Genomic DNA, 13520 nt, shown 5'->3' on the forward strand with positions numbered 1-13520 from the left:
GAATAATAATTAACCATTGTCGGTGGATTGTTGATACTGTGGAGATCCACCGAGTAATGTAATTATGTCTTACATTTGTTGTGAATGATATAAACAATTTGTTATGTATTGAAATGGTTTGAAATAGAACTTAACGCTGATTTTTTAAAATCAGTTTTATAGCGCTATTAATCCACGGAGATATAGCATGCGTTCATAATGTTCACATATAATATAAAAATTTGTGTCATTTTATAATCAAAATTATTTATAAAGATATTGAAAATAATGCTAACGTCAACATAAAGTTTGGGAATACCCTTTAATTACAAAATACGAAATAAGCGAGCCACACACATTGCAAATTTATTTCACCATGAGAATTAGTGAGATTGTTGAATAGGATGCCTGAAAATTACTGCGGGTGCGAAGGTGATATCAAAACGAACAATTTTACCTCTAACTTGGGCTATTAGTTAACCTTTTTACTTATTTAATATTAATTAAGAGGGATACACAAGGCCTAAGTTTTCAAGAAGCGATATCACATTTCATTCACTCTGTTAGATTCATAGGGTGTTCATAGCGATTTCTTTCATTTTCTACAGCTATGCATCATACGTTATTTAGAGTATAGTAAATTGGTCAACAACCAGCAAGGTCATGAACCGACAGAATTGACACAAATTTATATGACATACCATTTATTTAAAGTACAATGAAAAATATTCACCTTCGTCCACCATTGGTTTGCATTTTAATTTACGGCCTAGATGGTGTACAACCACTTGACGGGCGTGTGTTTGTGATCGCGACCTGCATTAGCCTGTATACATGCAGCCTTTGTAACCATTTCCATACTCCATCCAGCAAAGATCAGGCTATACGTGTATTACCTGGAAGGGCTTAACATTAGAAATAATACAATTGCATAATATTAAAGTAACAATTGTAACAATTGAGAAACAGCACAAAAAAATCTAGGCCTGTAAGTTGCTTGTTGCGTTAAATTAGCACTCTGGGTTATGCATTTTAAGCGAGACACAGGCGTCACAAAATTGAGCCACACTAAAACACTGCGGGAATATACATATGTTCACAAAAATGGTAGCCGAGTCAAGCCGATATAATTTGCTGTTTATTGTATTTCAGGACTTTTCCCGAGGAAATTACTGAGCTGGCAGATCACGTGATTCAGGTAACCTTCAGAAGCACAGATAATTACCTCTCATATTTGAAATCATTGAAATTGGGCTATTTTTGGAATAACCGGCTGTCATATTGGTGCTTCTCTTTATGCCTTATTTCAATGGGCCGCAGTCTTTAAACAATCACTTAGTGAGCGGAAATACTTCATGTTTTAAATTTAAAAGGGATGGCTGTTCTTCCTCATGTCCCTATCCGTACTTAGAGATTAAGCTGTATTATATGAAACAAAAACATACATTTAATAGGCCTAACATCCGTATATATAAAATGTATTACATACACTTATTTCGCAGTTGAAACTTTATAACAGTAATGGAAGAAATATTAGATATGATATTGTATTATGAAAAGTTTGTATTCATGTTATAATAAATACACATGCTGTACCGCAGGTAGTAGCTGTTACATAAGATTTCATTTTAGACAAAGACCTGTAACTTTTATTTAAAGCAATTCCGATAGTGAACTACTTCGGAGAGAACAGACGCAAATACAACACGTAATTGCACGACCTGCAGTTAATCAACTAAAAAAATTGCTAATCAGATAGTTCTCTATTTGCAAAAGAATATTTTTCCCAGTCGCATAACAATGAATAAAACATGTTTTGTAATGGCAAATGCGGACGATTACTTTAGCTTTATCGATGTTGGTCTACATAAAAATGAGATATAAAAATTATAGCAAAATCCTGTCATCGCGTAACAGGTGCATAATCTAAAACCATTAATTACAGGCTACATTTAAACAGCAATTACGTCCCCTGTTTTGAATGCTGACAAGTGTTTCCGCATTTAACGGACATTTAAAAATAACTCGTCATTTATGCTAGCGTATATGATTGTAGTATTGTTTTCTGCCAACGGGAAATTGGTCTGTATATCAAGACAGTATTTAGTAGTAAGAAAATGTGCATGTAGGCTAACTGAGTACAGTAATGCAAGTATTTAGAAAATATTGATTTCATATTAAATGTTTGTGCCGTATGACACGTCTATTTTTCGGGCCACAGAAACTTCCATGATAACGGCAATGAAAGGCTCCTTAATTTTTCTAGTGATCAAACGAATAAGTCATAATAGGCTACTGGCACAAAGAATACAAATACATTATAGCATATTGCATGTTTGAATATCAGCGGATTTTACAAGTTAAAACTCTACACACAAAACACAAAAGTGATCCGTGTATCCGCATCTTCACATGTATCATATCATAATCAATTATTCTGCATAATCAAGTCATATAAAACACACATAAGTGTCCGTTTAGTTTTTTTTTTAACGGATATCATTGTGATTAATAATAGCGCCGGAATCCTGCTGTGACGCATAGAAATCTTGATCCGACATTTTAGAGAAAATAGGCCCAAGTGCTTAAAGACCATAAACCTGCCGTAGATTTAATTAGGAAGTATTTCAGTTCCTACTTATTTCGGCAATCATCGCCACTTTCAAGACCCAAACAACGGCAAGGCCTTCAGAAGGATAAATTACAGTTTGTACCCCGCCACCATATCCATCAGATAAGAATAATATAAAACGCCCGTCAAAAATAAGTAGGCACGTCGTTAGGCTAAAAGACGTCACTCCGGCAAGTTAGCCAATGGCAGCGCAGTGTTGGATTAGTTTAGTCAATGAATGAAGCGCCCCTTGACGATTCAGCATGTGGGTCGGCGCGCTGCAGATAATACGGGTGCATCTGGATCAGTGCCCCTTTCAGGCCGCTTACTGCGGCAAAACGGCCGCCCGAGTCTATCGTACACATGGTCTGTTTTTGTGCGTTTGCGTTGCTCATTTTTGCTTCGTTCATTTTTCTGTTTGCACAATAATGAGAAATCCGTCTGTTTGTGAGCAGCACAACACGTGGTTTCCTGAATTGCTGCTTGCAAATGGCATATATTGTCTGCAGCCGCGTAGTAGTACGTTGATGAGGCTTTTGTCAAGTGAGCATTGCGGGTTGCTGTCCGCAGGCGCGAGTGCTGAATGTCCGCTCGTGCAGCACCAAGACAGAATCAGCTGAAAACGAGAAAACCGATCGACGGACGACAAAAATATTCATCATATGAGTGGAGAGTAGACAATTTTGTGCATCATTTAGTTCGTAATTGTCTAGTTTTATTTATAAGCACTCACGTACATTCATTTATATATCTGAAAATAATATTTCAGCTGAAAAGGTCAATTCATCAATATCAATATGAAATCATTACTTAATAAAAAATAACTCGAAAACTTTTATTTGGGAATCATTGTTCTTAGTATTTAGTTGACAAATGTACTCAGAGTACAGATTTTGATATCTACTAGTAATCTTAATTATAATTAATTTATTAATGTCTGTACAAACACCCCCTGGAACCCATAAGGATAAGCAGTTTGGAAAATGGATGGATATATGTTTATATAAACATTTAATATAATTCTATCGTTATTAATTAGTATTCATTTGTCCATATTTAAAATGATTATGCAAAATCTTGTGAAATAAATGCTTTTGCACTGAATTTAAAACATCACTGAAAACTGCTTAAATGTAAGCAGTGATTTTCATTAATCCAGGCAAAAATCAAAAGAGATCAGAAAATTGTGGAAATGTAGTTAGTGGGGGAGGGGGGGTGATTGTTGTCTTGTAACCGGGAGGCTGTTGGTTCGAGTGCAGAGAGAGGAATCTACTATACTGTATCTAAACGCTGACCATCCCATTAAAATGCCTAGTTCTTTACACCACATCAGGTGCAAAACATCTTCTAAATACGGCATGGAGTTTTATTGGAACCAAGTTTGCTGTGGATAATTTTTGTTCTGTGCCTGGGTATTAGTTTATATAGACTGTGAGGATCAATATACGTAACTAAATGTAAACTGTAGAAACACCAGTGGTGTCATGGATAAGTAACACTGATGCTTATCAGCGCTCAGCAAATTCTTGTCAGCAAGTTTTGGTTTGCTTTGTTTTTTTGCTCTGAAGTGCTAACTTCGAAAATTCGAATGTTTTTCTCTCCAAAGAATTATTTTAACTGTTGGTGTCGAGTTCAGCTGTATGTCACTCAGATAAAAATGTCATGCAGAGTATTAAGGGTAAAAGCACTGTAGGCTGTTAATTTAAGTTTGCAAGCCTGCACAGGTCTGTGTTAGGCTCTCTGCCTCAGATCCTGTTTGAGTAAAAGCTATACAATTAGCAAACTCATTACTCTTTGTAGGTGTTTGTGTGTGTGTGATTGTAAGGAATCCTGTGTAGGGGCCTGAAGTCCTTGTTTACTGACGTGGGTTTCTGTGAAAATCTGGCGCAAATGCAGGCAGTGGTGTTGGAGGTGTGAGCGATGAATTTCGGACGTGCTTGTTGTGTGCGCGATAGAAATAGATTTTATTTGTGTATGTTTGAGTTAGAACGAAATACTAGGATTGCTGTGCATGAGAGAGGGCCTGTGTTGGGCTTTTTGTAATGACATCCTCTGTACTCAGATGCTCGACACAAATGCAGTTGCCGTCAGCATGCTGATCAAATAGGGAAACATGCTCGCTTTTGTCTGTCACGCATGAAAAGCTGTTTTGGCTTACATACAAGCCCAGGTCTTTCGGGAAGGCGTCGCGATTTCAGGAACTGCGTGAAACAGCCTCTGATTCTGCTCAACTTCAGAGAGACCCAACTGGACGCTACTGCTGCTGTCGGCATAGGGGTCAGATGGACACACAGGGATTCTGGGACGGCGGTCACTTACGCAAGGCAGGACTAGGATCAACGCTTCTTAAGCTCAGAGTATTGGTGTGTGAGGCAGAAGGCCTAGAGATCACGTGACCAGAAGAGTGGGAATCCTGGTTACCTGCCTTTCCATTAATTTTTTTTAATAGTTATTTGTGGCCAATTCAGGCCTGTATGGAGCTGAGGGAATGAACATGAATCAAGATGGTGTCCCTGTGTATGTGTGTGTCTCAGAGGAGGACAGGCTTACATGCAGCATAGGTTGGGCTTTTCATAGAGAGACACTAATCGCTACAGGTTGGAGGCCTGCAGTCTTCCCCACGTGGGGGCCGCAGCAGAACACGCTGGTTCCTTAACGACAGAACACGCTGACCGCTTTGGCTCTGTGGGACCGTGTGGGACCACAGCACATTTGGCGAGCGGGCCAGTGGGACAGATGGGATGCATGATGTCTGCACATTCGCAGTCCTCCCCGAATGCAGCATGCGATCTTTATCTGACAGGCCTGACTTTGCTCGTTCCTGGATCAGTGTCGAGTCTCGCTTGGTGATGTCGGTAATCGGGTCTGGTTTGGCGATTCTGTATTAAACAGGAGCACATCAAAACTTTATATACTGTTTTTTTACAACTGTTGTAAAAAAAAAGCTCTCTCATTGAACAGTTTTAGATTTGCGAGAGGATAGTTTGAAGCCCATATTCCTTGCTAAGAGGAAATTGCTCTGTGGCTGTCAGGCAGATTCCAAAGCCAGCTGCCCCAGCATCGGCTGGCTGTGAACCACACATCGCGGCTGAGATTTGATCGGGAGCAGGATCATTAAGCCAACGTGCTGCTTGACGTCCAAACCGATTAGGCCTGGGAGTAGGCAGTGCTCATTAAAGATATTAAGGCTGTAATGTGCTCAAAGACAGGTATTGGGCTGCACTTTAGCATTAGCTATTGACTAATTTGAAAAAAATCCATCAAAGATCTGAGACATCTGAATGTCTTGGCATGAAACACCTATTAACCAAATCATTCCTGCTCAGGTTTGACACCTACTACAACATTCTAAGTAGGCTACCCCAGATCCCAAATGCATTAACCAGATAAGTTCACACTGTAAACACTATAGCTTCAGTTTCAACACACTGCGATCTGCCTTTGATATCAGCCATTTGATATCTGCCGGTTCCGCGTTTCACCTGGTTCTCCTTTATTTATAGACCTGCATCCACACAGACGTTTGGGTGGCCTGAGGGGTTGGTTGTTATCTTTGGTTATCTAGCTGTATGAGTGGTGTACATTCTTCATAAAGCTAGATAACCGAAAGTAACAAGAATCCCATTACACTCCTGAAAGGCAATGGGATCCCCCCCCCCCCGGCATCTTACAGACCCCCCCACGTTCTTCGACAGGCCGAGGGGTCGATGTACAGTCAGCGGAGAAGCCTGAAAGGTAAGGTGTCTGCCTGGAACGTCACAGGTCCCCACACAGACCACCCGGACGCGTCTCATGTATGTTAATCAAAACTGTGGCCCCGCCCAATGACTCCCGATTGATCCTACTTAGGGATGGACGGACACGTTGGCTGTTGTCCACCTTAGAGCCGCGTCCCGCGTTTAGCCTTCATGGCCCCTCCTTTGCGCCCTACACTGGGACTGTGTGCTCACTGGAAGCCATCAGGGCAGGAGGTAACATCCATTCAGGGAAGCACGAGCGTATAATCACCTTAGAGCCCATCTGAGCGCCGAAGGCCCCCTTGTACTGGCCGCCCCCCATCCGTTGGGCCTCTTCAGCAGATTGCCGCAGCGTAGCCCCTTGTAAGCTTCTTATACCCCCCCCACCCCCTGGGCAGCATGCTGGAGCTCACAACCCACATCAAGCGCCCACACTGAGCCCGGCCCAGGGGCCTCTTAAGTGTGACGTGATGGAGCCTGGCCAGCTCCACCCCCCGCTCAGGGACACGCCGGGAGCCCTGGTCGTTTTTGGGGTGGGGGATGGGGGGGGCGGTTCCCGTCCACGCATATGGGTACCGATGGGACCGCATGGAGCAGCAGTTGGGAGGTGTCGGTTTGGGTCTGCAGGGTGCCAATGACCAATTAGGACTTGCTGAAAGAGGGGCATATGCTGCCCTAATAGTGTCCTGGCGCCAGCCTGCTCCGTTCCCGCCGAGCTGTGATTCCGCGTCAGCGCCCCCCTTGGCAGGCAGTTAGCGAGCTCCTCTGTGATCTCCTCGGTGGACCTGCCGCTCAGAGGAGCATTTCCTCCATCCCTCGAGAGGCACTCAGCTTCAGGGATAGATCCAAGATGGCCGCGTGAACTACTTTTTCAGCAGCCGATGACGGCACCAGTAGAGTCAAACAACATATGAGTGACATGGGGTTTTGGTGCGATGGCTCCCCCTACAGGCCAAATGAGATACCCAGAGAAACGCACCCTCAGGCTTCAGAATCCTCAGGAGGGTGAGTGCTGGAGTGACGTCCCCCCCTACTGGGCTGGGAAATGGAAACTAAACAGGCCTTTTTTTTCAGTATCCCGGTAAAGGGGGGTGTGTGATTGGAAACATGGATAATGAAGCCTGTGGACAAGGGAGTGACACTCCCAGACATACACGGCCAACGAACTACGTGCCCTTGAGAAAAGCCAATCTGGAGAGACTGTTTGGTAAACATACAAGGTTTCACAGTTTCCTGTACAGTTACTCGCTAAAGGTGGGTGCAGTGTGTGGTTCAGTGGGTCGTGGACTCTATGCCCATGATCAGAAGGTCACTGGGTCAAATCCCATGACTGGCAGAGTGATGTCACCATTGGGCCTTTTAGCAAGGCCTCCCCAGCCCCAGCTGCTACAGCGAAAGCCTCCCCTTCTCTCTGTTTTTCAAATGTACGTCACTTTGATCAAAATGTCTGTTAAATAAATCGCCCAGGTCCAGAGGAAGCTCAGCCTCCTAGCATGTTTCCCTCCTCCACCCGCGAGGGTTGAGTGGATGGCGCTAGGAGGTGGGGGGGCTGTCGCATTCAGAGCACATTTACACCAAGTGTCAAGTAGGAAAAAAAATGACCTTTGTTAGCCTCCACGGAAACCCCAGCGCCGGTTGCTCTCATGCCAAACCCCCTCATCAAGTACAGTGGTCTCAAGGAGACAATGAGCCCCCCCCTCCCCGTCAGCATGGGTGGGGCGGCCGGCCGTGGTCCCTCCTGTGCCGCCTGAATGGGACACGCCGGCGGGGTGTGGGGACGGGCCCGGCTGTTTCTCAGCTTCTATAGGGTCGACCCCCGGATGTCCAGGGGAGAGACGGCTTCTATGGAAAGTCAGCGAATACGGGGGGGCGGGTTAAAGAGGCTAACTTACAGGGAACTTACAGGGAACTTACAGGGAACTTACCAAATTAGAGCAGGTGAAACTCACACATTGCCAGGCTGGGCTGGGCTCCCAGAATTCCCTCTGGCTGCACACACTCCCACCTCCTACACACACACACACACACACTCCCACCTCCTACACACACACACACACACACACACACACTCCCACCTCCTACACACACACACACACACACACACACACACACACACACACACACACACTCCCACCTCCTACACACACACACACACACACACACACACACACACACACACACACACACGCGGCGCTGCTTTCCCACTGCCCTACTTCCCAAACTTGAGCTTGTTTGGCTGCTTCCTGATGCACGGATCCAGAACATGAGGCCCCTCATGGATGCTGAGAGCCGCCATGTTGGAGGTCTTACACGTAACTGACTAAGCTGCTCCTGTTTAGAATCAGCGATGTACCGGCAGCGTAAACGACTGACATCTTGGAACCAATCAGTGTTGGTCCTGCACCCCCCCATCCCTGCATCGTCTAATGTGCCCCAGGACGGCACGTTCAGAAATGCGATGTTTAAGGTTACGAATCAGCACCTTGATTTCTCGGGAACTGATGGATGAATGAGGGTCAGACTGACATCCGAATGGACGGCGGAGCTGGTGCGACCTGCCAGTGCCCCCCCCCCGCCATCTAGCCGTTTACAGACACCCCCAACCCTGCCTTTCTTCTTGCAGTCACCTGGGACACCCCCCCCTCTGGCCTGTGCTATCAGCAGCCGCCTAAACACCCCACCCACACTTCCCACAATTTGCATAAGGCATTTTTCCAGCGATGGTGGGGGGGGGGAGAGCAGGGACACTCGAGTGCCAGTGTGGAAAAAAAATGTCAAGTGCCAATTAGGGGGAGGTTTGCCACCATTCAGAGCCCCCCCCCCCCCCCCCCCCCCCCCCCCCCCGGGCCTCCATCCCCACCCGCACCCCAGCATCACCCTATGCACAAAACAGCAGTAGACTGGGGAGGGTGGGAATTACTCTTTGGAGGGTTTGACAGCAGGGGCGAAATCTTTGTCACTCTACTCCCATTGGGGGGGGGGAGGGGTGGAGGGTGGTGGGGGGGTCAGACAGGACAGGTGCAGGCGGGTACAGACGAGCCCCCGTTAAGGATGATTCCATTTAAATCCACCATAACAACAAAACACGACTGTCTCAGTAGTGGCCCATGTGCCCCCCCAACCGGCACCATCAGCACCGAACTTGTTGTTACACTAGCAGGGCACGGCAATGGATACACTTTCCGGTACTGACCTACGAGGCGTCGCGAGACACCATGGCCCAAAAGTGGGTCACGTTTTAGCCGGTCACGGGTCCAGAGAGCCTTGCGGGGCCCCGTGGGCTCGGGGGCGAGGCCCCTCAGGTCCGAATGCGACGTCCAACTGCGGTGAGACACTCGGCTTCTAGCGAGAAGGACGGGGAACGCCTTCGCTGGGATTATTAGCTAAAAGAGCATCTTTTGGGGAGAACAAAGGGAACCGCGAGGCAGCAGAGTGCAGGCAGAGCTGCGTCTTTCCCCCTTTGTTGCTGGGTCACTGCTCGCAGGCTCCTTTCATTTACTTCTAATATTACCTCTCTGCTCCTTTGAAGGCTGTAAACTGTACCGCATTCTAAAAGCCAGTGTGTGTGTTTTTTTTAATTGACTGGCTTTGCTAATTTAACGGCCAGCGTTACTTCGGAGGAACGGCGGTATTTTGGCCAGGGTGACGGTAACAAGCGCACTAATAAATAATGCACGTTTTTGAGGGGGAGGGGCGCCTGTGGGGCACGGTAGCTTGGCATCGCCCGGGGGAAGGAACACCGCCGCGCTCGCCTCGTTCGTCCTCCACGGGCCTTAGCTCCATTCCATCTCACGCTGCCTCCCCCCGTCCTGCTGCAGAAAAGGATTCTCCCCCCTCATTCTTTCTTTCCTCCTCTCATTCATTTCATTTACCCCCCCCCCCCTCTTTTTTTTAACCAGCCTTGATTCTCAGAGGGTCGGACCCGATTTGCATGAATTTGCATAATGAAAGTCATTTGCATTCTCTGGGGCAGTCTGTACCATGAGGACAGACACCAGAGGTGCATGTGTGTGTGCTGCTTGTTTACACACATGCATGTACACCCAGAGCACATTGCATGGCTGCACATACATGCACATGGACATACACCTTCCCTATGCATTTCAGAAGACATCATAGCAACACTGTTATGTCATGGCTACTTGCAGTGTCTCTCATACGTGGCCTCTCTTCCTCCCCCGCCGGCCCGCTTCCCATTGCGGTTACTGTTACTGTAGCCTCCCAGAATGCTCAGCTCCAAGGAACTTACAAGAGAATTGGAAAGAAACTGAATGGGTGGTGATGGCGGGGGGGGGGGGGGGGGGTTCTGCTCACCCCAGGCCGGCATGCCGTCCACTTTTCCTGGTCTCCCTTATGGAAATGTCCTCCCTCAGCAGCTCGCGCCTTTTGCCTGCGACATACATGCACACCCGAGCCACCATCTTAGGAGATGAACTAGCACAAAATGGAAGAGGGACCCTGAGCAGGTACAGTCGCGGAGGCCTGGCCCTGCAAGCGCCCGCTCAATCCCCCACCCACCCCCACCTCGCTGCCAATCTGGAGGCTGTTTTAATTACTACCGATGTGTTAATTGCCTCGATCGTGAAATGTGATGATAGGAGCGCGGGGTGGGGGGCGTGTGAGGCAGCGGAGTAAATCAGCCTGTCCTCTCGGCACCCTTTTTCAAGCAGGCGCAGCGAGGGCACCTGGGGTCCTTCACTAGCCGCACAGGAATAGTCACGCCCGCCTTCCCATCAGTTCGGAAAATGGCGGCGGCCGCCATTTTGGAGAGACGCCGACTGGCACCGCAGCACGCAGTCGCCTCCCCTCCCACATTAATTCAAAGACGCGTAATTTCAGCAGCATATAATTACTGGCAGGAGAAAAAAAGAAATACCTTGTTTATTGCTCGAGCTACATCCACAATTAAGTTTTCCACACGCATTAAAACAAGGTCCGCTTAATTTGATTGCGGGCCGCGGTCCTCATATTTTACCGGCAGTTTTTACTCGTTGTGGCAGGTGCTTGGGTTTGAAACGAAAAATCTCAGGCGGCCATTATTCAGCATCTCGCTTGGCCTCTGCCCGGCTGTTTCCAAGCTGTTTTGACGGACAACACAGTCCGGCAAACGTCGGTCGTCTAGTGAAATCAGAAACAAATGGAGTCATAGTGGCCATAATCAAGATGTGTTGTTTCTCTAGTGGGTGAAAAAACTAAGCATAAGTTCAAAAGATCCAGGCCCTAGAGAGGCTGCGGTAACGAGGACAGGCCCTGTTCTGTGACCAAATTTTGGCAAGTCAGCCATGAATAACCCTGAGGTGCCCCATCCCCTGCCCCCATACCCCCCACCCCCACTCCTTTATACCACCGTTCACAATGCAAATCGCAGATGAAAGGATCGCTGATCGCAGTCCATAATGGCCGCATTTTTTATGGTCAAGCAAATACCAGCACGCTGAACATGATCTGCTTTATGGAATAAGCCCCTTACGGAAATCCCAGCACACCGGGGCCAGCGTGATTCCTATAATGGCAGCACAGTGTGCCGCTGTGAAACCAGCACACCACGGAGCCGCCACACCTCTGATTCGGCCGGGGGGGGGGACCCTCATTAGCTCCAGCGCCTACCTGCCAGTAGCGGGAAACAGGAGGCCCACAAGGCACCATGTAAACTGCTGGTTGCAGAGACATCTTTTGTTATTCTTTGGTGGTTCTGTTAACACAAAATTATTACCACAGTCTACTTAGTTATTAATATCATACTGAAAAAACTACATGTGTGTGTTCAATAACATGCAAAAGGCTACCGCATGAAAAAGATTCCGTTTCTTTTATTTATAATATAGTTGTTGATGCGTAGCAGTTAGTATTATATTTTTGGAAAACTGGTGTAGTTTTATTATTATTAGTATTATTATTTTAAGATTTACCGATAGCTGGTTGCCTGGTGCAGCCCTTTCTGGGATCATCTGCCAGGTACTGTGCACCTGAAATGTAAGATGGCAGGGGGCATTGTGGGTAGGGAGCCACATTGCAGCAAACTGTAGGTCCGTCTGTTATACCTTCGAACAGGATGGCTAACAAGTATCGCTTTCGTAAAAAAAAAAAAACAACTGCAAATGAAGTGTATGTGTGCAATTAAAATGAATTGGGTGGGGGGGGGCACCAGCACAGGCGGGGGTATTAGCAGCGGAAGACCCCCTTTGTGTCTGCGGGGCGAGCTTCCCGGGGACCCGGGAGGGGTGCACAGACAAACCGGGCTTTGTTCCCTGTGTCGCGCTGGCCATGGCGCGGAGCTATGTAGGCCAGGCCGCGCAGAGCTTAAGTCCCGCTTAGGCGCAAACACCAATTAGAGCCGTCTGGGCCTGATTAAGCGAAGCGGGGGAGGGACGCAGTCCGTAAACAATGTGGCCCGCCGTCTGAATGGAGAACCCGCCTTTGTTTGTGGGGGTGGGTGGGGTGATGAAGCAGCTTCGCGCTATTGCGGGGTCTTACGGCGCGTGAGCCCCGCGTCCAGCCTGCCACACGGGTTATTGTTCTCGTGTGGAGAAGAGAGGTGGTGGTGGGGGGTTTGGTGAAGAGAGAGCAGGCAAAAGGGACTGGGGGGGGGGGGGGTTCATTTGCGTATTTCAACATTGGTATTTGTTAGTTAGCAGGTTGCATGCAAACAAATCCAACTCAAAACAAAACATGGGAACCAGAGAAGAAGCCAAGGTTGGACTTCTGGCTCGGATGGCAGAGGTCTGTCTCCAGCGAGCTCCCAAGCAGGTCGGCACATGTGGCCTGGAAGAGCAGCTTTCAGACTGCTGACTGCTCTGTAGCTGTGTGACTGTACAGCCCGGGCCCCATGTTTCTGTATGTGTACATGTCTGAGGAATATAACATCGGTGAGACATTGCGAATGTGCGGATGAACATGGGGCAGGACCAGGCTTTTCTGTTTTGACTACCTTGACTGTAAAGAGAGGGTGGGATGGGCGGTTTGTGACTGGGGAGGGGGGGGATCTGGAGCTGTGGGACCAGGCAGAGGCTGGGGCTGAACCCATCTGCTTCTCCAGGGTCTGGTCCCATAAACACCCCCCCCCCCCAAAGTCCTCCATCTCCCTCACAGTTGTTAGGGGAGCAGCTGTGGCCGACACCAACATGGGGCCCCTTTGCTCTGGGAACCCCACTGCAGCCTGGGCCCCAAGCCCCCCCCCTCCCGTCGCCCCCACA

At 47.7% G+C, this 13520-nt stretch overlaps 1 long non-coding RNA gene across 1 annotated transcript; it reads right to left on the reverse strand.

Moving 5' to 3' along the window:
* Nucleotides 1–10677: 10677 nt before the first annotated feature.
* LOC125718653 (uncharacterized) lies at nucleotides 10678–12273 on the reverse strand. The gene is made up of 3 exons (XR_007384860.1): nucleotides 12237–12273; nucleotides 11935–12019; nucleotides 10678–10717 (listed from the first exon to the last, which is right to left on the reverse strand). It is a non-coding gene; the product is annotated as an uncharacterized LOC125718653 (long non-coding RNA).
* Nucleotides 12274–13520: the final 1247 nt, after the last annotated feature.

Source organism: Brienomyrus brachyistius, chromosome 23 (assembly GCF_023856365.1).
Source record: "Brienomyrus brachyistius isolate T26 chromosome 23, BBRACH_0.4, whole genome shotgun sequence".
NCBI lineage: Eukaryota > Metazoa > Chordata > Actinopteri > Osteoglossiformes > Mormyridae > Brienomyrus > Brienomyrus brachyistius.